This window comes from Nuphar pumila, chromosome 9 (assembly GCF_984573655.1).
Source record: "Nuphar pumila chromosome 9, dmNupPumi1.hap1.1, whole genome shotgun sequence".
Classification (NCBI taxonomy): domain Eukaryota; kingdom Viridiplantae; phylum Streptophyta; class Magnoliopsida; order Nymphaeales; family Nymphaeaceae; genus Nuphar; species Nuphar pumila.
The window spans coordinates 113332272-113357327 of record NC_143257.1 but is presented as its reverse complement, the minus strand read 5'-3'; the positions used below and the strand labels follow the sequence as shown (position 1 = coordinate 113357327).

The following is a 25056-nucleotide window of genomic DNA, read 5'->3' as shown; positions in this document are numbered from 1 at the left end:
TTCTGGCGTAGTGCCCGGCTTCACCTTAATTTTTCTCAGTAAATCATCCAACTTTTCTTGATGCTTAGGAGAATCATGAGTTAACTCAAAAATAGAGATGTTGGAGAGTGCTGTAATTGGCTTCTGAAGGCTTTTGGCCCGCTCTTCTGCTGCCTCGGAGGTTTCTGCTTCCTCTGTGGAGGCTCCTTTTTTCAAAAATCTCTTTGGAAAAACTTGGGTTTTTCCGCTTTCAACTAACATATTCCTTATGTTCAAAAATGAGAGGATATCCCCTCTCTGAGATGCAGGCTGATCCTGATGTAGAATCATCACCTGATGCTGCAAACTTATTTCTTCGCTGGAACATGGATGTATGTGATTTTGTGAAAGAAAAGAATTTTCCGAAATGGTTGATGCTGAATGTTTTGGAAATGGGGCGGACAGGATGTCCATTTTGCCTTCTTCTTCATCGTCGATGAGGATGCTCTTATCGATGCAGTCTTGGACTAAATGCTTCAGGACGTAGCAATATTCTGTGTCATGGCCTGTTGCTCTATGGAACTTGCAATACTGTTCCTTGAATCTTCCCATGATCACTGGCGGATCTGCAACTTTGGGAAGTTTCACCATTCCGTGAGACAGCAAGTACTCCAGAATTTTTTCCAAAGGCTGGTCGAGGGGAGTGAATTTCCGATCCCTGCTCCAGTTTATGTGCTTGGGTTTTTCTTGAAGGTCCCCTTTTTGTTGAGGACCGGCTGGGAGAGGCTTGTCACTGTTCTTGAAGAACTTCCCCTTCCTTCCTCTGTTCTGTTCGGGCTTCGTGCCACTGCCACTGCCCTGCTTGCTGCTACTGCCCTGGTCATCCCCTGGAACCTCGGCTGAGTAAGTGAAGTGTGCCTTCTTCTTCGGGTTCGGGATATTCTTGGCCAAAGCAACACCTTCATACATCCTGTTTTCTACCCCCATCTCGAGCCATTCTGCTCGTTCTGTCAGTTCGATAAATGATTTGGAAGGATATGGGAAAAGGAGGCTTTTTAGGGGTTGGGAGAAGTTATTGAGGATGACTTGGAGGGCATGTTCCTCAGAAATAGGGTTTCTCATTTTGTTGCAAAGGCTCCTCCACTTGTGAATGAAATCCCTGGCCTTTTCGTTAGGCTCCTGCTTGAGATTGCACAAATGGTTCAAGGTGGGCAGAGCTTCCGTATTGAACAAGAAGCGTTCAACGAACATGTTGACAACTTTATCAAAATCTCTCAATTCGATGGGATTTACATGCTCAGCGTACCATTTGGCGGCTATCCCCTCCAGACTACGGGGGAAACAGAGAAATAGGGCACGATTGTCCTCACTGAATCGGGCACATTCGGTGAAAAACATTGCCAAATGGGCCTTGGGATCTCCGGATCCATCAAACTTAATGAATTTCTGGGGGAGGTTCTCCAGATTGATGTCCCCTTCCAAGCCGAGGTAGAAGTCCTGCCTGGTGTATGACCTTTTCCCTTTGTCCCGAATTTGCAGGTCTTTGACTATTTTGGTCAGTGCCTGAATTGAATCCTCTGCGGGGGGGCCATACTTGGGCTTGTTGTTATCATCGCAAAATTTTTCTCCTCCCTTGCGAGAGAGAAACGAATTTCGCGAGTCAAAGTCGACCAAAGTTTTGAAAATGGTTTTGAAAAATTACTCGCCTCCGTTTTGAAAATTTGCGGGAAAATTCCGTGGAATAGGATCCGCCTGTCGGTACGAGGTTCAACCGTTCCTGGTGCCTTTACCAGAGGTAATTGAACCAAAGATCAATTATGTGCTTTAACTTGACTCAAATATCTAAATTATGCTCTATTTTTCCTAGAATGCACAAAGAATTAGGCTTGTGCTATGAAATTCTGAAAAATATGCAAGTTTGAGAAATATGATGTTTGCTTTGGAAAATTGAAATATGCTTGAAAATTGATTGGAAAAGTGCTTGAAATTAGAATTCCTAGGAAAAATCATGGAATTTCATTGGAAGTCAGAAATTTGCATTGGAAAGTGATTTCTCGGGAAAATTTGAACTTTAGAAAATCGATTTTGAAATTTTGAATTGCTTTTCTGAGAAAATGGATTTGAGAATTCTGAGAAAATCTAAGAAATTCATTGGAAAATGACTTTTGAAATGAAAAATGAATTCTCAGGAAACTGGGTTCTCAGGAAAATGGGAAATCTGAGAAAATCGATCTTTTTGAAAACTTGAGACTTTGAAATTTGAGAATTTTAAAACATTGGAAAATCTTGGTTTTAACTTGGGAAATGCTTTGAAATCTTTTTTGAAAACTCGAGATTTTGAGAAAATCAGATCCTGAGAAAGACTTGGAAATTCTTGAGAAAACTGAATTTTCTGAAATTGAAATTGGACAATGAATTTGCAATTTGAATAATATGAATGAATGAATATGAATTTGAAAGGGAATTTCAATTGAGGAATTGGGAAATCCTTTTAAAACTTAAAGAAATGCAGTGCATTTTGAAGTTAGCCTAAGAGTGTAGGCTGAATGTGGCTAATACCAAGATCATAAATCTTGGTTTTCTTCGTATTCTGACTATGACCATAAATACGAATCCCACCGAGTTTATAAACTCCATAAGAGCTTGTGCACGTGCTATTCGTGTAAATCATAGTGAATTTAAAATAAATATGCATGAATCATACATCAAATATTGAAATTTGCAGAAATTAAACTATATGCAATGCAGCCCTATTCTAAGCAGAAAAGTAACTCTTATTCCAAATATTACATTGATTTTTATATTGAATTGAAATAAAAGAAATAAAAGCTAAGTCTTCTTCTTGAATGTTCCTGCAAAACTAGAAAACAAGGTTAGCACAAAAATGTAGGTTTTTCTGAATTTATCCGAAAATATGAGAAATTATCGGATATTATTCGGATATAAACCCAAATTCATACCCCCTTTGATATAAACATGATAAATAATGAATAAATTTCGAAAATAAACTTGAAAATTCGAAATTGGGGTCAAAATGACCAAAATACCCCTAATGACCTTGAAATCAAGGTTTTATGAAAGAAATTTTGTAAATTTTGGAATTTTGAAAATCAAATGAAATAAATCAAATACAATATGATGAAATATGATGATATGCATGAAAAATTATGAAATTAAAGATTGAAATTTCGAAATTTAGGTCAAAATGACCAAAATACCCCCGATAACAAGACTATGGCCTTGAAACCAGGGTTTTCTGAAATAAATTTTGCAAAAATGGAAATTGTGAAATGCAAATGACATTGAAATTAACCCTAATATGATTCTACATGCTAATTTACATGAATAAAACTCTAAAATGGTGAAAATATCATAAAATATCAAATTTAACTTGATTTTTGCCTGATTTTCGCTTTTGAATTTAAAGATAAACTAACATGTAACTCAAATGAACTTGAAATTAAGCCAAATTTGGCATGGACACCTACAATAACCCTAAAAACAGAATGGAGCTCGAAAATCTAATTTTTTTGTATTTTTAAATATAGAAATTCAAATAAAAACCCTAAATTTTGTGATTTTTGCCTAAAATGTTGATTCTAAAGGGGATTTCGGATATCAAACTTCCATAAAAATTTTCCAAATTTTATGGGGTGATAGAGGACAGTAAGGCAAGGATTTGTGCCTTTTACACTTTCTAGTTTTGACCTATGGTCGGAGCTGTGCCACTCCGGCAAGTCGGATTAGAATCCGGCGACTCTAGGATTTAAGGGAAACAGACAGGTTTCGGTAGAAAATGTGGGAAAAATAGTAAACAGATGGGAAAAAGGCTGAAATTGTGGAAAAATGTCTCTGACAAACAGGGAAAAAATTTGTATTTTTACACTATTTGGATTTGGGTTACAGTTTGGAAAAGGGCACACTGTTATCAGAGACGTAAATCTCTGGAATTTCGGGATATTGAAATCTGTCAGAAAGAAAATAAAATTTTGAGAAAAATATTGCAATAGTTCCAAAAATTCCCAAATTTTGGAAAATGACAGGAAAACATGTTATGAACAACTTTCGTGTTGAAAGTTTTTGCAGACGGGCTATGGATTGGACGGACTTGGTGAATTAGGGTCTGTCTATACCCTGACGAAGGAAAATCGAGATTTTCCCAGGGGTCTGGGAAATCCGATTTTTAACAGAGATCAAAACTAATTAGAAAAACCTCAAAATTTCCAGATCATTAGTAGATTCAATTATGAATTCACTATGATTTTTGGAGGATGATCCGAATCTCCCATGAGGGTGGTGCCAGAGGTTCTTTTCTGCTAAAGCAAAAATTGAAAGTTCAGAGAAGTCCAAAAACCCGAATTGGGACTTGATTGGTTTAGAAGGGTTCCGAAACCCAAATTTAACCAGATTTTAGACATGAAAACAAAGGCCCATTACTAAGACTATTATGGATTTTTTTTGGATTTTTTAATGGAAAACTACGCATAAGATCATAATTGGACACGATGCATAAATCAAACCTAAATTAAATATCAATAAAACTACATTAAATGCTTATGAAATTGAATTTTTTCCTAAATACAACAAAAAAACTACATGATAACAAAAATAAAAAGATAAATGACAGGGGTATGATCAATTTTGATTTTGGCTCTCAAAGGAAAGATCCAATCCATGTAATGGATGGATCTCACCCTTCACATAGCCTACACATGTGATATGTGTTTTTTTTTTTTTTTTATTCACGACCATGGAAGAAACTCTTTATATACTCTTGGATCCGATCGAGCTTAACTGCACATCACCCTCATGAAGATGAAGCTTGGGGTGCTCATGTCAAGATGCGACAAAAGGGAAAAATCGCATAGAAAGAAGCATGGCAAAATAATGCAAATATTAAAAATCTACCAAGCAAAGGGGTCTTACCTTAGGATTTGGCTGAGTTTTATTTGAAGGAGTGTTAATAGGCACCAACCGGAGAGGCTTCAAAGTTGCAGAGGATGGGGGCCACAGCTGGTGGTGTATGACTGCATCCACTGGAGGGATTACACTAAGGAGGGGCCTTCTGGTCCAACGTTGAAGGAAATAGTGTTGTGGCTTGGGGACCAAAAGGTAGCTGTGGAGATGGCGTGATGGAGGAGGTTGTCGCCACAAGTTTGAAGGTGGGCTTCAGTTGTGCTGGAATGGCTGCTAAAAGTGGATGGTGAAGGTTGGTACAACTTCAAAGTGGCTGCAGCTGTGTAGGTAGTGATGACTGCTAAGGGAGATGGAGAGAGAATAGCCCAAAAACAAAGAGAGGGCTGCTGTCAAGGGAAGATGGAGCTGCTATTGGGTGGCTGCCAATGGTGGGGGTGAAGCAAGGGAGGCTTGGATATGCTGTTGGAAGAGGTGAAGAGAAAGAGGGAGGGAGAGAGAGAGAGAGGGAGAAAGAAAGAAAGGAAAAAGAAAGAAGAAAGGAAGAAAAGAAAGAAAGAAAAGGAGGGAAAAAGGAAAAGGGAAAGAAAAATAAGGAAAAAAATGGAAAGTGGGGCTGGAGGCTTGGGCGACCACCTTGTGGGTCCCACCTCTCTAAGATGCAAAATAAAACAAAAATAAACAAATAAAAAGAAAATTGAAAGGAATAAAAGAAATTTTTTTTTTAATAAAACAGAAATGTAAATGAGTGGGCCATCTCAGAGCGGGTCCAAATTACACTTTTGAAATTCATTTTGACGATTAGAGAGGTAAAATAGTCTTTTCAGAAAATTTCCAGACGAAACGAGCTATTTTTGGCAGTTTTTGAAACGAGCTCAGATTTTGAAGTTCAATACCCCCCGTTGCGAAGCAAATCCAATGTAGAATTTAAAAATTTAATTTTGGAAGAAATCCAGATTATTTTTCTTGAGAAAATATTTTCAAATTTAGACTCCCGGGGGTAAAAATGTCAATTTTGGAAACCCGGGGTTTGAAATTGATTTCTGAAAGCTTTTAAAACTCGATCTGGATTGAAATTGATAAAACTAGAGTTCTGGACTTCAAAAATGGAATGGAATGTGATGAAATGTTATGAAATGCTGAGAAATGATGAGAAATGACATGTGAAATGCAGACCCTGAATGAAGAATTTTGGATGTTAGACCTCGATTGACACTTGTACCAGTTCAAAAAGTGTTAAAATTGACAAAATTTGCAAAAATGGTTGAAGAAATGATTTTCGAGCTCTGCCAAGCTAGAGTGACACTGAAAATTGGGGTTCGAGCTGAATTAAACTGAAATGAGCTAGATTGAGCTGGGTTTTAGAGTTTCAGAACTCCAATGAGCTAACAATGATACTGACTCAACTGACCTTTTCGACTGAATTTTCAAGAAAAGTTGTCGTTTTTAAAGAAATGGTACGGAATGGTCACTGAAGCGAAGTGAATTACGAACCTGAGTTGGGTTTGAGCTAGAACAAAGGTCAGTAATACTGACATGAACTAAGATCAAAGCTCAAACACTAGCTCAATTGACTGAACTCAGCTCAGTTTCAGCTGAAAGAGCTGAAATGGGCTCTTGGACACTTAGAAATGGTTTTGAACTGAAACGGGAGCACTCGAACTTCTGGTGAGCTCAGGCTAGACTCTGGGAAATATGACTGACTGTGAATGACTGACTCGGAGACAATTGGCTTGGATTTGAGTAAGAAATGAGCTCATTTCTGAAGAAATGATCCCATTTTGGCAGGAATAGTCAGAAATGAAAATGGTCTGTTCATTGTGAGCTCGGGTGAGCTTGAAATGACTGATATTCTAACTGTTCTGAACTGCCCAGTGAGCTTTGTTGACTCCGACTGACTAGGGTCCGAGATGACCTAGGGGTAAAATGGTAATTTTTCTAATAAAAGTGGGTAAAATGGTAATTTTCTGAAACTGACTCGGGGTTTGACTCCAACACCGACCTAACAGGGTTGGCACTGCACGAGGAGGGTTATTTGAGAATGGATGTGGAAAATTTGGGGTGTTTACACTTGTTCACTGACAGCGGCTCTTCCACTGGCCTTTTGGATTGCCGCAGATGTTTCGGGATGTAAATCAGCTGCTCTTCTTCAGAATTCTCTTCTGCTGACTCAGAATCTTCAGAAGTACTATCACGCTGTACTTTCTGCTTGCTGATTTTGACGGGCTTCTTCATGGGCTTCTTCTTATTTTTGCTCTTAGAAGTCGCCATCTTGGGACCGGCCTTAGCCTGCTCGGCCATCATCTTGGTCATCATTTTTTGAAAGACCCGGTACATGGCCGGATCAACGTCGCTCTCATCCCCCGAGTCATGCTTCTTGGATAATCTAGGAGAATTCATCTCCTCTGGTTCGCTGTCACTGTGTCGTTGAGCAGCCTGCTTACCAGCCCTTGTCTGAACCATTTTTCGAGATACCAAAGCTTTCCTGCAGAATATGGGAATGGTTAGAGTATGGAGAAGCTTTTGAAAACCAAAAAAAAAATGAGGAAAAAGAATGAAAGATTTCGGCAGACAATTTCAAGAGATTATCCCATTACCCGGGATTGGGTCATCACAAGATTTGTGATAATTGTGTTACCATTTGATGATAACAGAGAAATGTGCCTTGTTACCTAGGCGAGGTCGTCAACCATGATAAAATACATTGGAGAAATGTGGGAGGAATGTCCCTTTTACCTGGGATGAGGTTGTCACAAAAATTGTGACCATTTGTGCTATAAAACAAAATACAAGAAATAAAATTTTGGCAAAAAGTAATTTTTATTGATATTTAACATTCAAAGACAAAGAGAGGGTGGGCAGACAGTTTGCCACCACTCTTGATATTCAGATGATACATTTGACCCAAGAAATATAGACAGAGAAACAAAGGAGTCCCAGGTATATTTAGTGACATGGTATGCCCCAGACCACTGATCCGACTGCAAGTTGAATTCTGGCATGTTGCCTGTCGGGAAGCGGGTGTTGGCACGAACCTGTCGCTGCGAAAACTGCCTGAGACATCGTTCCAGCTGATAATCAACACAAAAGAAGGGGCCGAGCAATCTGTAGCGCTTGCTGCGAGCATAGGTGTATCGAGGAACGGTCTCTCTTCTGTCGAAGAAGTCCCAAACAATCTCCTCCTGATGCAGTTTCTCGATCAAAGCTCGGCACTGAATGACTGTCTTCGGCTGCTTACTGTTGAATCTGAAGGAGTTGGCCTTCGATGGCACATGTCGCAGGAACCACGACTGCAGGGCGTAAGTGCATCCTTCTACCAGAATGGTCTCCCCAAGAGCAAATCGAGCCAAGCCTCTGTAAAGGAAAGCTAAGGCTGCCATAAAAACTGATAGCTGACGGGTCTGCTTGCTTCCCCATCTTCGAAAGAGCTGGGCAACTCTGATATCCATGAAATTCTAGCCATCTTGGAAGAAAGCTAATCCTACTGTGCATAGGATCATGGCATGCTGAATTCTGTCTTTCGCTGCTCGAGACAAAGTGCCAACCTCCTCGTAAGCTCCATACTTGCGATAGAGTCCGAACAGGTCGATGAACTGATTCCCATTGATCTCAGTAAGAGGCCAGGATCTGCTCCCTGCTGCTCTGGCCAAAGCTTCTCGAACATCCACTCCTTTTACGTTGATCAAGAACTGCTGCTCGACAGGATCATCTGGCTGACCAGCTGGTTTGGGCAATCCCATGATATCACTGAATTCGTCCATCAGTAGAGTCATCTCTCCCCATGGAAACCAAACTGTGCAGGTACGTGGATTCCACCGTTCTGTCATAGCCTGAATCAAAGCTCCATTGATGGTTCGCTTGCCTGCTGTCGATGCCATCTCCAACCCACAGTCATCCAAGTGGTCCGGGAATATACGCGAGAAGGTGGCGAACCAAGAATAATACCACCGAGGGAAGAAAGGACGAGACTGGATGACCCGTTGATCCGGAGATCCATCCTGAATCTGATAGAAGACATGATCTCGGGGAAAGACAGCATTGAGGGAATCAGACGCCATTGAAATGATACTGGGGCAAAGAAGAAATGGGAGAATTAGATAGAATGCAGGACTTATGGATAGACTCTTTGGAAGAATCAAACTTGGAAATTTTGAAAGATTTGAGGAAATTTTAAAGGAATTTTCTAGGATTTTTGAAGAAAATTTGATCTAAAAGGAGAAAAGAAATGTAGGTAGAGAAAAATATACACCTGGGGTTTTTAAAAATAAGGGGAAGTTTTGAATAATACACCCAGGGTTTTAAAAAGGTTTGATACATATATATGAAAGAATAAGAGAAATATCACACAACTAAAGTTGCACAAACAAGGATGCGCACACAGCACTCCCTAAAGGCTGACTCTAAATGCAATATTTGAAATGGCTTATAGGACCTTAATCCTAACTCTAAGGTTCAGATCATCTGATTTCAATCAAGATATGTCGATATACCCAAGCCGAAGCTCGAAGTATGTGGCATAGAAACATTCCTCCGGTTCTAAGGTAATGGTTTCCCAACATCCTTGAGCACCTACCGATATACCTCGGACTATGGCCCTTAGGTACGTGGTAGGGGGGCGCGAACCCAAATAAGTGGTCCAGTTGTGAGGCTCTCTCCCGAACTATGGTTCAGTGAGACAGCCCAGCAACGTGAAGACCGGGACAATATAGGTAAGGGATGTTTTCGAAAACATGTTCAGCATGCAATAAATCAGATGGCTCTAATGCAAGTCCTAAAGAGATAGATTTTAAAGTAAAAGAAGCATACACTTGCATACGTTGTTTGCATTCAATCCCTAGAATTAAGGAGAGTTGTATTTTAGACCTAAGTCTAATGTGAACATGGAATAATCTCCTCAATATGGTCCTACCAAACCATACTTAGATCCTATATGCAATGATGTCAGCTTTTAAGACAGAATCTAGGCTTCCTAAGGTTTGCATGGAAATGAAGCTCACATTTGAAGAATAAAGACTTAGATAATGTCAAAGCAAAAGAAAAAGGCATTAAATTCGACCGAACGAAGACGAGTCCCATCACGGTCGCCAAAACTGTGATCATCGCAAAAATTTTCCTCTCATGACATTCTCTCTCTTCCTTCTCTTTTCCTTTCCAACCTTTTATTTCCTCCTTTTTGAAGGGAGAAAAATAAAAGGCAGAAAAGAAGAGAGAAGAAAAAAGAAAAGAAAAGGAGAGAAGAGGAATTCTTTTGCGGGGTCTCACTTGACCTTAATTTGAAAATATTTGAGAAAATAACTCGCCTCCGTTTTGAAATTTTTGCAGGAAAACTAGGAGATGGGATCCGCTCGTCGGTACGAGGTTCGACCGTTCCTGACGCCTTTACTAGGGGTAATCGAACCAAGGGTCGAATTCATGCCTTTTGCTTTTGCTAAAAAATTATCTAAGAATTTATTCTAAGTCTAGATGCACAAAGAATCATGCTTGTGCAAATGCAAAGATGTATGCTCTTTTTAAAATGATTTGAAATTTTCCAAGTGTTTCTGAGATGAATCTGATAAGGGAATGAAGAAATGATTTCTAACTTTAGAACTTAAAATTTAAAGTTCTAAGTTTTTAGAATAATCAGAGTTTGAGAATAAATCTTGACTTTGAAAGGAATGATTCTGAAAAAAGGAGAAGAAAGGAAATTTCAAAGTCATAAATGGACTTTGAATCAGAATAGAGATAAAAATGGAATTGAATTCTAATTTTTGAAGTTTAAAATCAGAATGAAATGTGGAAAATATAAATAGAATTGAGAAATAGAATTGATTTGAAAGTTGGATTTCAAGATGGAATTTGAATCCAAAGTCCGGATTCTAAATTGAATTCTGGATTTAGGATCCGAAAATGGGAACTGGATTTGAAATCTGGAATGAAATGAAATTGGTTTTAAGAATTGGATTTAAACTCTGGGGTCCAAGATGAAATTGGATTCTGAATTTTAAACGGAATTGGATCCTAGATTTGGAATCCAGGATGGAATTTGGATCTGAAGTCTGAGATCCAAAGTGAAGTTGGACTCTGGATCCTAAAATGAAATTGGATCTGAAGTCTGAGATCCAAAGTAGAATTGAGTTCTGGATTCTAAAATGGATTTGGATCTGGAGTCTGAGATCCAAAGTAAAGTTGGATTCTGGACCCTAAAATGAAATCGGATCTGAAGCCTGAGATCCAAAGTAGAAGTGGGTTCTAGATCCTAAAATGGAATTGGATCTGAAGTCTAAGATCCAAAGGTAGAATTGTATCCAAGTTGTAATTGGGATCTAGCTTTGGATTTGTATTCTGAAAGTCCAAATGGGACTTCTGAAGATGGATCTGGGTTTTTAAAAACCCAGATTGAATTTTAGGATTTAAGAAGGGTCAAGTTTTGAGATTCAGAATCAATCTCAACTTTGATTTTGAAATTTTGAAGAAAACTTGATTTTGAATCAAAAGATGAATCAAAAACTTCAAAGTTTAAATTGAACTTTGAAATTGGATTTTGATTGAAATTTTGGAGTTTGAATATAAAATGATTTTGAAATTCCAAAGTCAAATTGGACTTTGAAATTGAGATAGAATTGGGATTTGAAATAGAAGTTTGAAGAAAGATGTTCAAAATCACTTGGGTTTTTGAAAAAGAATTTTGAAAATATGATGCAATTCTATCCTAAATGATGAATGAATTTTAAATAATTTTGAAATTGGATTTGAAAATCATATTTCATTCTTTAAATGAATTTAAGTAAGATTAATGATATAATACACTCCTGACTATGGTCATTGAATGCATTATATAATAATCATATCTAAATTCAAATGAAGAATAAAATACCTTTTTGGTGCTTTTATAGAATTTTAAAATGAAATTAACTCTCAATATACCCTGACTATGGCCATTGGTATATATATTGAATTAATTTTAGATTAAATTCTGATAAAAGAGAAAAATATTTAAAGAAAATATGATGATTTTTGAAAAGGATCCAGTGTAGATCCAGTGTTATTTTATAAAAGATAAAAATACTAAGTCTTGTTTACATCCTGACTATGGCCATTGATGTAAATCATCAACTTAGGATTAATTACCTCTTACGAAATGGTGCACGTGCCATTCGTGTTTCACCATTGTGAAAAATTGAGAAATAAAGGCAAAAATGCATGAAAATAAGCATTTTATGATGTTTACAATGCTCATTCATTCTATCTAAGACAGGAAATATAAATTCTCATTCAAATCTAGTTATTACAACATATATAATCAAATTTACAACTCCAAATAATAGCCTTTTCCACATATTTCCTGCAAAACAACTAGGTTAGTATGAAAAGAGAAGGAAAATTTGCACACATATATATAGATGTTAATTGATGAGGTGCTCATGTAAGAATGATAGTGGACATATATGCAAAAATGGGGAAATGAAAAAAAAAACATAACACAATGTAGATATTGTTAAACTAAATCATTATTTACTTAAGTGCCGAATAACACAAGTTATCATCTACAAAAATGAGTTGTAATGCGATAATGAATATCGAGAATCCATAACCTTATGTAGTAAATGCACATGTATGTTATATAGAAATCATGCAGGCAAAAAGAAGCTCACCAAAGATATGCATTGGAGTGCACAGGAACTATGAATTACAATGCAGGGAGTGTTTAGTTGTTGTTGATGATGAATATGCAGCTAAAGAGGTGCAGCAGTCGGGTAACAGTGGGTGGTATAGTAAAGTGATATGTTGAAGGCAAAACAGGAAATGAAGAACAGAAAGTATGAATGCAAAATAGGTGAAACAGGAAAATGTGGATGTAAACAAAGAAAATAACAGTTAAAATTCTAACTAGATCTAAGTCACCTAGATGAAATGTCCCAAGGAATATTACCTTATTTGATGGTATACAATATTAAGATAAAGGTGGACAAAGTATAACAATGGTAATCTGAAGCTAACACCATGTAAATAGCTATTATATAACATGTTGGACTATAATACACAATTCGTATAATTGGGTGACTTGCAATGTGATCTGCTGTCAAAGAATGGAAGTCTTAGGAACTCATACACGACAGCCTACTACACAGTATATACATTGTTTCTGTACTTGGTTTTGCGAGGTCATATCTTATGGCCCATAGAGCACTTAATAATGAAATTTGGTAAAGGGATTCACTTCCTGCCAGTAAAGGAGTATATGGAAGATAATTCAAAGACTTACAGATGGACATCGACATATTCAAGGGTGAGTTTATTCTAAAATCAAGGCTGTGCACCTGTAAAAGGACTACCGCATTCAGAAAATTTTTATGACTTCCGATGGCGAATTCCTATTCACTCTTACCTTCATGTTCAGGTAACCGAGGGCCAGTATCTTGGCCCTTGAGACCGTATGGATTGGCCAAAATTGGCCTCCCAAGATGACAATTCCAGACATTGCACAGAGACAGTAATTTTCTGTGAAAAAAAATGATGATGCTTGATGAAAGGAAGTGGAAAAGTTCAAAAAAAAAAAAGAGAGGGAGGAAAAAGAAATTTGGGTTTCCAGTTGTGAACCGATGCTTCAGTGTTTCAGATGACATCTAAATGACCAAGAGAGGTGATAGGGGTCTTTGAGATTTCCTGCACAGAAATCACCAAAGCTTCTTGCTATGACAGGATAAAATGGCAACCTGTTTTCTCACTATTATTCTAATGGTCTAAATGTTCAGGTGGAACCTATAGAATTATAATGGTAGGATCTAGCAAGTCTATTGGATCTTGGCCAAAATTTAGATTAGCCCCTAGGTCTTGCGACAAATACAACTAATGAAACGAAATGAGTTCTAATGAAACCAAAATCATCAAGGAATAAAACATGATACAAATGAAATGTTAGCTTAGATCCAATGCATCAATAAGGACTTACAGACGAAACATGCCACAGAAAAGAAGAATGAAGATATACTTAGCTGAATATTCAGAAAAGGGCAGAATGTAACATCGTAAATGGAACGCTACAGTGAGTAAGCGACTGAAATAGATAATGGCTTGGCACTACATGAATACCATGGATGGACAGGGGATGGTATGTATTGAATGATTGTAAGAGGTAACGGATGCCAAGCATATATATAACAAATAAGAAAAAAAAAAACTGGATATATTGCAACAGTAAATGGAATCAGATGTTAATAAACTGTTCAAACCGAATGCAAGGAATGATATCATTTTGCTAGATGCTGATGTTACATAATCATAAAATAAACAAAAAAAAAAAGTGAAACAGTCAGTATATATACACCATTTTCTGTAACTCAGATACCCGGTGACCTGTGAGCTGGTCCTAGTGAATAATGCAACCATTGGGAGTTATAATATACATAGTTTTGTCTTAATCTTAATGATTTAGGAGACACAAAGAACGTCAGTCCTGCAAAAAAAATCATAAGGCAAAGAACCCAGCAATTGAAACAAAGATGTCCACAGGAACAAGGAATTAGGTACAACATTCAATAAGCAGGATCTAAAAATTATCAATGATCCAAATGTTACCATGACAAAAGAGAGTCTCAACATTTCTAATGCTTTATCAGCAAAATTCTGAGATGAACAGAAGATGTAAATTTATTGCTGCTCATGTTCAATCAGTGAATGATGAGCTTTCAGAAACTATACCCCCTCTCTCTTTTTCTAGGAATCTTAAAAACATATAATACAATTAAATCATAGACATCAACGTCTTCAACCATAGCCTGCACAGCCGTTGCCTGAAGGATTGATCCACCTACCCGAGGGTCGAAGGGTAATAAACCCAATTTGATCATATGAAAAAAAAAACTTTCGATACTCTGCTGTTGCTGAAGGGTCAGAACTACATACGATAATGCAAAGGGCTACGTTGCCCTGTTTCCTCATTCTACCGAAGGGTTCACAGCTGAAGCAGGAGGGGCTTTCAGGGAAACCAAAGCTTGTTATCGTTAGGCAAGAAGGCAGCATATATCATTGACGCAGAGAGGGAAGCTCAACTATAGATTTAAACCAAATATTCCTGCAGTAAATCCAGACCAGGCCCTGGACTTCACGATGACCTTAAGCTGGGTTTTCAGAATGGCAGATGATGAAAACCTCACGATGATAATACAACTAGATATCCTCACCGAAACATGCAGATATGGCATCGTAACGATTATGGCAGAAAATGCATGTTATGAAAGTAAGCAGATGCAATATAACAGGATGTAATAAAAAAAAATGAACAAAGCATGAATGAGGATGCTGACAGAAAGACATTCAAGTGCAACAGATATAAACTGGGGCTAAAATGCAAATTGAACAATATAAGCGGAAAGAGGAATGAAAACTAGCATCGATGAAATTGAAAGACCATAACAAACTCATAATAAATCATTAAAGTGAAAGAAAACCAAAACTAAAAGAAAAGTAGATTATACACAGACAAAAATTAAAATCTAAAGCCCGGATGGCTTGGTGATGCTATTGGTCAAATATGAATTACAATGTATAAGACAAATTATAAAAGAGTTTTCAATGGAAATTCTGAAATAAGTCTCTTAAAGGGGAGATGATTGTTGGAACCGAAGAGTTCCTTTGTTATTGCACAGAGTGGGTTGATGTTGCACAGGCAACTCAACACCACTGGTGGTGCTCACTGAGGCGAAATGAAAGGAATCGAGAGAAAAAGAGAGAAGGAAAAGAAAAAGTTTCTTACCTTGTTATCGCAGGGACTAAATTTCTCTTGATGGATTATAGAGGAAAGGAAGAGAATGAGTCTGAAGAGTCTGTTATCATCTGCCAAAATCCTCAATTTATGCCTGATTCTGGAGGAGAAAGGAGATCTTCCTTCAGTCACTTCAGGAAAACCGGAGGGAGGTCCAGAGGAGAAGGGTGATCGATGGATATTAGCAAGGAAAGTGGATGATTATATGAAATATTCAAGCAAAAATCGATGCTAAAGGGGAACTTCCAGCCTGAGGATGGGTTGTCGCCTGGAATCGTGAACGTAGATGATCCTCTCAGAAAACTCGGAGATCTCTTCTTAAAGGGGATGTAGAGGGTTCGAGAGTAGGTTTGTTGCAGATGGGTGGAGGAGAGTGAAGAGGGCTGTTGGAAATCGAAGGCGGAGAGGAGAAGTGAGCCTGCGACCGTTGCAAGTTTTCCTTTTTCAGAAAGGTGGTCCCCTTTTTTTTGAAAATTTTTGTAAAGTGGTTAAAAAGTGAGGTTTTCGGCAAAATGGCTTCAAAAAACTTAAAAATCATTCGTTTTTCTTGTAGCTTTTCCCAATTTTTTGGTTTTTTATGTTATTTTTCCATTTTTTTGCATTTTTAGAATAAAATCCTAAAGTTTTACGAGAAACCAAAGATTAAAACTAATTTTTTGTGTTTTTGTAAAATATTTACAAAAGGGAGTTTTTCTGAGAACTCAAGGCGATTTTTGAGAAAATTTCTTCAGAAAGTGGATTTATGTCCGGATTTTTAGAAAATATTTGAGGTTTACAACCTCGAACTGAGAAATATAGGGTTGGGGATTCAACAGAGTGCCAAATGAATTGCCCGAGCCATTTAGAACCATTTTTGGTATTTTTGTAATTTTAATTTGGAAATCGGACAACGGGGCTCAGATTTGGATTTAAAACACTGGGTTCGGATTCGGAATTGAATTTTAAGTATATCAATATGGAATTCAATCCAAAAATCTGAAGAATGACTGAAATTTAGCTTTGAAATTGCTTTGATTTTTTCAGAAAATGGAACCAGGGGGCAAAAGGTCATTTTTGTAAATATTTGAAAAATTTGGGGTGTTCACAATATGCAATAGAGGCATACATATGATTATGTATATTATGATGTGTACGTATGCAATTACAATATATATACGAGAATTATATTGTGTGTGTGCACTTGATATGTATATTTTTTTGTACTCATTTCTAGAAGTCGAGTCTTTGTTGAGTCTATTACCTTCGCAAAATGGTTCCTAGGGTAAGATAATGTATGCATGCGCTTTCGCTCAGGCGAGGTCCCTAGTGCTTAATTATGTTAGTATGTTGCCATTAATTAAGCTTGTGTTGTTGATAAAGTAGAGTGAACAAAAATATTCACGAGGTACATATGCTTGGATGGTTTATATATACCAAATGTTGATATATGACATGTTCATATACAACTGATGTTTACATACAAATGTTTGTGTTATTTATATTAGACATTGTGAAGTTTAGTGTATTTACCTCAAATGGTCCCTACCAATGTGATGTTTCGTTGTTTGTGTTTAACATTTGCGAATATGGTAAATGGTAGGTCATAAATGCGATGTGTTTCTTCATGTACACTTTTAAATGCGAAAGTGATGGGTATCGACTCAATGATTTCATTGAATGTGAAAGTTTTGCTATTCGTGTGGTTTAATGCATCGTATACTTTCATATATGAAAGTGATAGGCATTGACCCATATGATGGATTCAAATACAAGATTTCTTATTCAAGTTTGATAATTGGCTATTTGGCAAATGTATGGTGATGGTGTTTGATGTTATAGATTTTTGAGTATCGATTCGAATGATTTGTTCAAATGCAAGTTTTCGCTATTTGTCTTAAACACTCACAAGTTTGAAGAATGATATGTGATATGATGCATGGATGAATGGCATAAATTATGGGTATTAACCCAAGGGTTTGATTGTTGTAAAAATTTATGTTATTTATTTTTTAATTTTCAATTATGACAAATATGATATTCATGAAATACATGATTGAGTAGCATGAGATGTTTAGGTATTGACTCGAGTGCAACTACTGATGTGATAATATTTGGTTGTTTGCATTCTTTATGAAATGCATGTATTGAGAAAAAGTTATCGAAAGATAAGTAAGTTGCGCATATGTGTGTCACTCTAAGAAAGTTGCTCGTACTATTGAGGTTGAGCAAGTAGGTCAAATGTTAACCTGCGCCAACACCGATCGTATGAAAAATTGTGAATGTAGCCTTAGTTCTTCCGGCAGACGTAGACTGAAGTTGTCCTGTCAGGTCAAATGTGAACATTTTTCTTACCATAGTGGTCTAAGGAGATTCATATTCTGAAATTGTGTCGGAGTTGAGCTATAGTAGTGCATCTACGACGTTCCAATCCAAGGGATGACGTGAAGACGTATTTTAGACTTTGGTGCAAGTCTTTTGCCATCTCTCGGATTAAAATGTAAAAAATATAAATTGTTAAATGAAAACCCCCTTGCGAGGATTAAGTACCCATAGAATTATTAAGAGTGGTGCTCCAGAGTAATAAGAGAAATATTCATGCATTAACATCCTAATTCCTTCTCTTTTCTCTCTTTTTCCTCTTTGTTTTTCTCCCTTTCCTCACCTTTGCTCGATAATGTATGTGAATTTCAAGTGAGTAGATTGATTGCGTGTTTGAATTTCATATGAGCGTAATTGTATGTTGAATAGAATATTATTATGCTTGTATGCTTGTTTGAGATCAATTGCATAACGGTATGCTTGAGTGATTTTGACCTAAACATATGCTTAGGTTACTCGTACGCATAAATTATTTTTGTTGCACGCATTGATGTATGTTTGTGTTATGTGTTAAGATCTATAAATAATGATATACGTAGATTTATACAGATCTTGTGTAGAAGTATGAGTGTGTGTTCGGATAACCTATACGCATAAGTGACTGCGTCAATACAAGTGTTTATGATTATATTTGTTTGAATGTCTTATGTGCATAAAAGTTTGTGTTGGTTGTGTGTTTAATTATGGATGAGTGTGCGTAATTTGTATGCTCCTATACGTATAAAGGTATGCATGCATAGTATGTTCAATATACGTATGAAAACATGCTTAAATAGTTTATTGTTGTACACATAAATGTATGTGTGTAGCGTATGGGTGAATTGTATGGTTACATCATTATGGGATGATGTATGGGTTACATAAGTTACACTGTAATCAATAATCTCTTGTGCATCATGGAGTAATAAGATAAAATAAATGTGTATAATGAAATGCACAAATTGCTAGGAGAGCAGGATAGTATACCTGTATGAATATTATGCATAATTGTATGCATGTGCTATTCGTGAGCCAAATGGTAGACTTTAGTGAAATGAATGTATAATTGTATGCATAAATTGCATGTGAGTGTAAGAGTACACTAGAATGACTTGTGCACATAAGTATATGCATAAGTACAGGTACATATAATTATATACTGAATTTTTTGTGCATATAAAAGTATATGTGATGTATATGTTTATTTATGCATGGTGGTATGCATAAGTTGTTTGCTAGTGTGTGCATAAAGGGTGTGTGTATAGTGTATGATTATCCACATATAATAATATGTGTATCTCATATTTTCTTACATCATCGTTCGATGATGTAAATGTTACATAGTTATATCCTAATTATTGAGTGTTTGTATGGTATGTATATCGCCGAAACCTGGTAAGGGTCTGCAGAATTGTGTTGAGACATGTGTTTCATTCTACATATTTTATACTTTTCAGATCCGAGTATATAGACGAATGAATGTCAAAGATACAGGGACTTTTAGGTTTTTGGGATAGACTGGATTAAACTCTTATGTTATTTTGTCTTTTGAATTGTAAACTCTGAATTTTATTTATGGAATGAATGAGTTTGTTTTGATGATATTTGAATTCCAATGGTTTGAATGATTTGATTCTAAACTTGTGATGCGTTCGAGAGAGTTTGAGGGTAATTTAAAAAAGTCTTTCGCTGTGCATTTAAAAAAAATCCCCTACAGGTTTGAAAGTGAGGGCATTACAATGAAAACTAATGTATGAACCAAAATTTGCATGGATTTTTTTTTCTCTTGAATTTAATCATATGGATGTGATTTACATGCTTGATTTTATAAGAACCCGCTCTTGATGCATCCGATTTTGATGCATAAAAAGACTTTTTTAAGGTTTTAAAATCAATGTCTCATAATCTTCATAAATATTCAAGCATTCAAAAATCACATTTTTTATCGAAAATACATTATCCAATGGTTCATTCCTAGCAAATTCACCATGCCATGATCACGTCATAAAAGATTTTCTAACGCAGGGTTTGAGCATCTCAGAGGCCTTCACTAGATGTAAAAAGCAGTGCAAGGTGAGTTATTTTTTATTCTTACCCATGTCCATGCTTTCCTTTCTTTGTTGGTTTTATGTTAGTTCATCTCTTCATTCGCTTTTGTTATTTGTCCTTTCTTGTAGGGATATTGAGCCCTCTGTTTCTTAGGCTCCCATTGCATGGCTTGCATTTGTTTTTCTGTAGTTTTTGCCGTTTTTAGCTCACCCATATTAATGGTTGTCAGTTTGTTGTCATTTTATGTTTCTTTAATTCATATTTTTCTAGAGATTGCAAGGTAATATTTTCATTTATTAGAAATAAACATAATCGCAATCATGTTCCCATGCACAAAAAGATCAATCAACCCCTTGTGTTTTCCCTAATATCTTCCCAAATGCATAAACTCGATTTGATTACCAGTTTCCAAACATAGCCCAAATGACTCAACTCCTTGTGTTTCAGCACCTTCATTCTTTCAATCATGTTTAGTAGGTTACTTGAGGTGATTTGTGGTTTAATACTAGTTTCTAAAACTTGATTTCAAAGATTTAATTCTTTTTATTTGAACTTGATCTTCATTGCAAATTTCCTACATGTGGACGTAACGATATTTTTATAGTGCTTTAACTGTGCTAGATTATGTATTTGTATGATTAAAGAGGAAAGCATGTATATATACCTAGTGAACAAGAGTGACAGGCTAGTTTCAAGTTCTTGACACTAACAATCGGTATTTCTAGTGTCAGTGCTGCTCAAATCTAATTTTTTAGATGTTCAACACACTAAATACTAGCTGCCTTTTCAGCCATAATAGCTCTAGAAGAGATTGTTTTGAAGGAATCTAGAGTTGTGCTATAAAACTGGTTCCTATCATGGCATTGCTGCATATAACCACTTCTGCTTTCAAGAACACTTGCTTTGTGTGGTAGCATGCCTACAACCATTTCTGCTTTCAAAATAGTGTTTGTAATTTTCTTTTCTTAGCTTTTTTTGTAGTAGACAGCAGCATAAAAATCCAGTATTTATGCATGGCATCTGCTATTTGACAAACGAAAGAAGGTAGCATAAATGTATCTAAAAGGGAGGACCCTTTGGTGGCAAAACTTGTCAACAATCTCAGTAATTATCTCCAGTTGATCAATTAGTTGGGACTATTTTGAAATGTTAAAATCTTTGGATTTATCAAGGCCTCTGCACCTTTGAGGGTCAAACTGAACTGACTTTATAATTATATGGGTTCTCTTTCTTGATAAACCTTTGAATGACCTATACAACTACAAACTACAAGCCAAAGCTCTGGTTCTCTTCTGTGCACCAATTTATGAATCTGAACCTATATTTATATGAAATTGAGATTTCTTATATGATTTTGCAGCAAGTTGGGTGGAATTGTGTTGATCTAAAATATTAACATGCCCTCAATTTTTTTTAATAATTGTCACTCTCAATCCAGCATTACCATGTAAAAAGAACAGTGAAATGCTTTACTGCAGAAATGTGGACGAATATGATTGCATTAGCGATTGTGATGACTGGATGATTTATGAAATATAAACCTAAACATGTTGAGCCATTTGAGTTTATCATGAGTCAATTGCAGCTGTGTGGCTGTAGAGCTGGTCTAAATACCGCTCATAGGAACTGAACATGACACTCTATTGACCCAAAAAACTGATCAACCGTTATAAAGGTGCCAAGTAGCCGAGTTAAGTATCACTCTTAGACTAAGGTTGGTACCAAGAGTCACGAAGCATGTCAGAATTTAAAAAGTTTCAAGTGATCTCCAATATAAGCTAATATTACAACATTAAGATGGATAACATAAGCTAAATCAACAAGTCACTAGTACAACAGAATGCATTACAAGTTACAACATCCAAATCCCAAGATGAATGGGATAGAGACAAGAAACAAAATAGACGAAATAATAACATAATATAAGAAGTATCACATCGTGGCATACAAATCTCAATAACCACAGTACCATATAAGAAACCATCCCCCATCTTGTGTACCCAAATCCGTATAAGCGCATCTATTTTCGTGACACAGTTGCTTTGTTGGATCAGATATCCGACCCAGACCCCATGCCTTGACGCCTCTGCCTGAGGAGCTTCCGGTAGATGAGAAGAAGTGCTGATCCTGCTGCGACGGGGAGGCCACAAGCAGCAACCACCACCCATCTCCTCTCCTTGGGCAGTAGTACCCACTCCCTGACCAAGAAGGCAGCAGCTATCAACATGAAGAGCCAAACAGTAGTTCTCAGCTTCCTTTGATTGGATCCTTGGGACGACGAGCCTGCGTAGCAGATCGATACAACCGACAACAAGAAGGTTGCAAAGACGGCAAGCGAGAAAGACGACTCAACGGGGTCGTTGCTGTTCACCACTTGAAGATAAGCGTTGTAACCGAACAGAAGGGTGCCAAGCACAGGGAGGACTATGGCTGAGCAGCTGAGAAGGCAGTCAGAGAATCCCATCCTTGGAGAATGCCTAGCCTGTGTAGAAAGGCTACTTGAATGAGCAAAAAGTTTTATAAAGTCAGGAAACACAAACCCAATTCCCGCTCTTTTCCAAAATTTGCCGCCAAATCCCCTTTTGACTTCTCAATTCTGAAACACCCCCAAGCACTTTTCCCTCCAAATGCTCCCGCCTTGCCGAGACTTTTATAGAAAGCATCAATTGACCAGCCATAGTTTGTTCAAGAAGCAAACTAAACCGACTTAGCTTTGCCGTGGTAAGTACGTAACGTATGTAGACCGAGACAACCCTAATCCAAATTGATGACTTGCACCCTAAGTACTATTTGTTTAGTGATTGTCGGTCGTACACGTTTCTTGGTGACACCGATACGGTTCTCTCCATAAAACGATGAGACACAATTTCCATGGAGAATAGCAAGCGATTAGCTTTACCACAAACGAGAAACCAACAGGAATCAGAGAATTTGTAACACCACAAACACAAAGACATGGGAAAATAAACTCAATTTCCAATAACGTACTCATTAATAAGTCAAATGTTCGTTCAACAGTTAACAAAGGGCCTTTCAGGCCGACGAGTTTAGCCTCAGAGAACTGGGAAAAAGGAAGAGGGATCCTAATAAGAAACCACCTTTACTGCAAATCAAGATAATGGAAGAAGCAGAGGCAACTGCCGCCCCCATTCGCGCAATCTCAGTAGCATCTTCTTGGACCTTTGCCTCATCTTTCGGCGCTTCCTCTTGAGACACCTCATGCGCTTTCTTCTTCCACTGCATCAACACAGACAAATAAAGTCTCGACCCCCTACTATCATTTTCATGATAAAGGGGGCTAAAAAAAACTACAATCAAAATGAGCTAAAGCAAAAGAAAGACGACAAAAAGAGGAATGAAGGCCTTCAGATCAGACCAGACCGTGCCGAATCTACACAAACCAAGATTAAAGGGGGAACAACAACGAATGTACAACCTCCCAGGAAGATGAAACAACAGAAAATGTAAAGCGTGAAAAGTTACAGTAAGAAACCATATAATCAACGGCCTTAAAGTTCAAAATACGAATTAAAGCTTTCTAGAGCTCGGTAAGCCTTTAGAAAGCAACCAATAAATGAATATTTCAATTAGGGTGTTCAGGGGCCGCAAAAAAACATAGATGAAAGCCTAAACCCACCATACCTAAAGGACCCCTAAAGATCCTAACCAGCTTGCACTTTCTCAACATAAGAAACACATAAACTAGGGTTGATACGGTCTGTGAAACCCCTATAAGAAGCCCTAATAACCAAGCAGCCTACATGATTCCAATCGTAGAAGTAGTCAAGGATAAGATATCCAACTTCGGTGCATTTACAACTCAAATACCCATATTACTAACCATGAAACATAAGGGCTCCCGACCACAGAAGTGATCAATAAGACGAGAAACCGATCCTGATGATCCTAGCCAATTAGTACCAGCCCAACATAAGAAAACACTTCAATTTAGAGTCCATAATCTCCGCAAAAACCTTCGAAAACCCCAATAACCAAGTGATCCAAATTCCAAAGGATTCCGATCGCAGAAGCAAAGAAAATATGAGAAATTGACCGCCAGTCCTTTTTAGGGCTTGTGAGAAGAGACGCCTAGATTAGGGTTTCTATCCGGAAAAATAAAATAAAAATAAAACCTTGGAAGAAAGCCTAATAACCACGAGGCACAAAAGATCTATATCACAGAAGCAACTAACAAAATCGAGATATCGATCCTGACTATCCTCACCAACTTACACATGACCATCATTAAAATCGCAAAAATTAGGGTTGGTAGGATTCACAAAAGAATCCTAAAAAGAAAAAATCCTAGCAAACAATCGACCATAAAAGATCTCCGGCACAGAAGCAGTAAAATGATAAGAAACCTATCTTCACTACCTTCTAGGTTCAGAATGCCCTAGAAGAGGAGAAGCCAACAATAAGATGAAAGAAGATCTAAATCAGAGAGGCAACGGAGAAGAACATATACTCACCTTAGCCCTCATCTTCTTCCTCCTATCTATCTCCCTCAGAGACGATCAGTGAGCGTCTTCTGCAAGCGAATATAGGGCAGGGAAAAGAAAGAACCCCAGCTGCCAAGAGAAAAGGGTCGGTTCCTTTCGGAAATAGGATATGAATCAGACCTGCTTTCATACGCGAGTAGGAATCGGATTCAAATGTAGGATTTAATCGGGTCTGGATTGGGACTCCCTTGGCACGTTGATTCAGATCCAAGTATGATACGGTTCAGTCAAAGCCCCTCTTTCTGTAGAGGAGACTGGAGATCCAAATATGATAGGCCGGGTCGGGTCGGGTCGGGACGGGTTTGGGTTATGATTTTTGTCAGGTAACCAACCCGACCCAGATTTTTGCCGAGTTCCCGACCCAACTGTTTTATGTGTATTTCAAGTAAATAATAAATTTCTGAAATTATATGGATTTGGGATTTCATAAACGTGACCCAGAAAAACTCGAGCCAAACACTTTGTTATTTGGGCACTTCAGGTACACCCTGATGAGTTTGGTTACCCGACCCAACTGTTTTATGTGTATTTTAAGTACAAAATAAATTTCTG

At 37.3% G+C, this 25056-nt stretch overlaps 1 long non-coding RNA gene across 1 annotated transcript in view; it reads right to left on the bottom strand.

Moving 5' to 3' along the window:
* Window positions 1-24547, bottom strand: part of LOC149828924 (uncharacterized) — a 197234-nt gene extending 172687 nt beyond the window's left edge. Inside the window, exons 1-2 of the long non-coding RNA XR_016434366.1 lie at window positions 24475-24547; window positions 21185-24398 (exon numbers count right to left, since the gene is read on the bottom strand). This is a non-coding gene — a long non-coding RNA (uncharacterized LOC149828924). The remainder of the gene's footprint in view (window positions 1-21184; window positions 24399-24474) is intronic.
* Window positions 24548-25056: the final 509 nt, after the last annotated feature.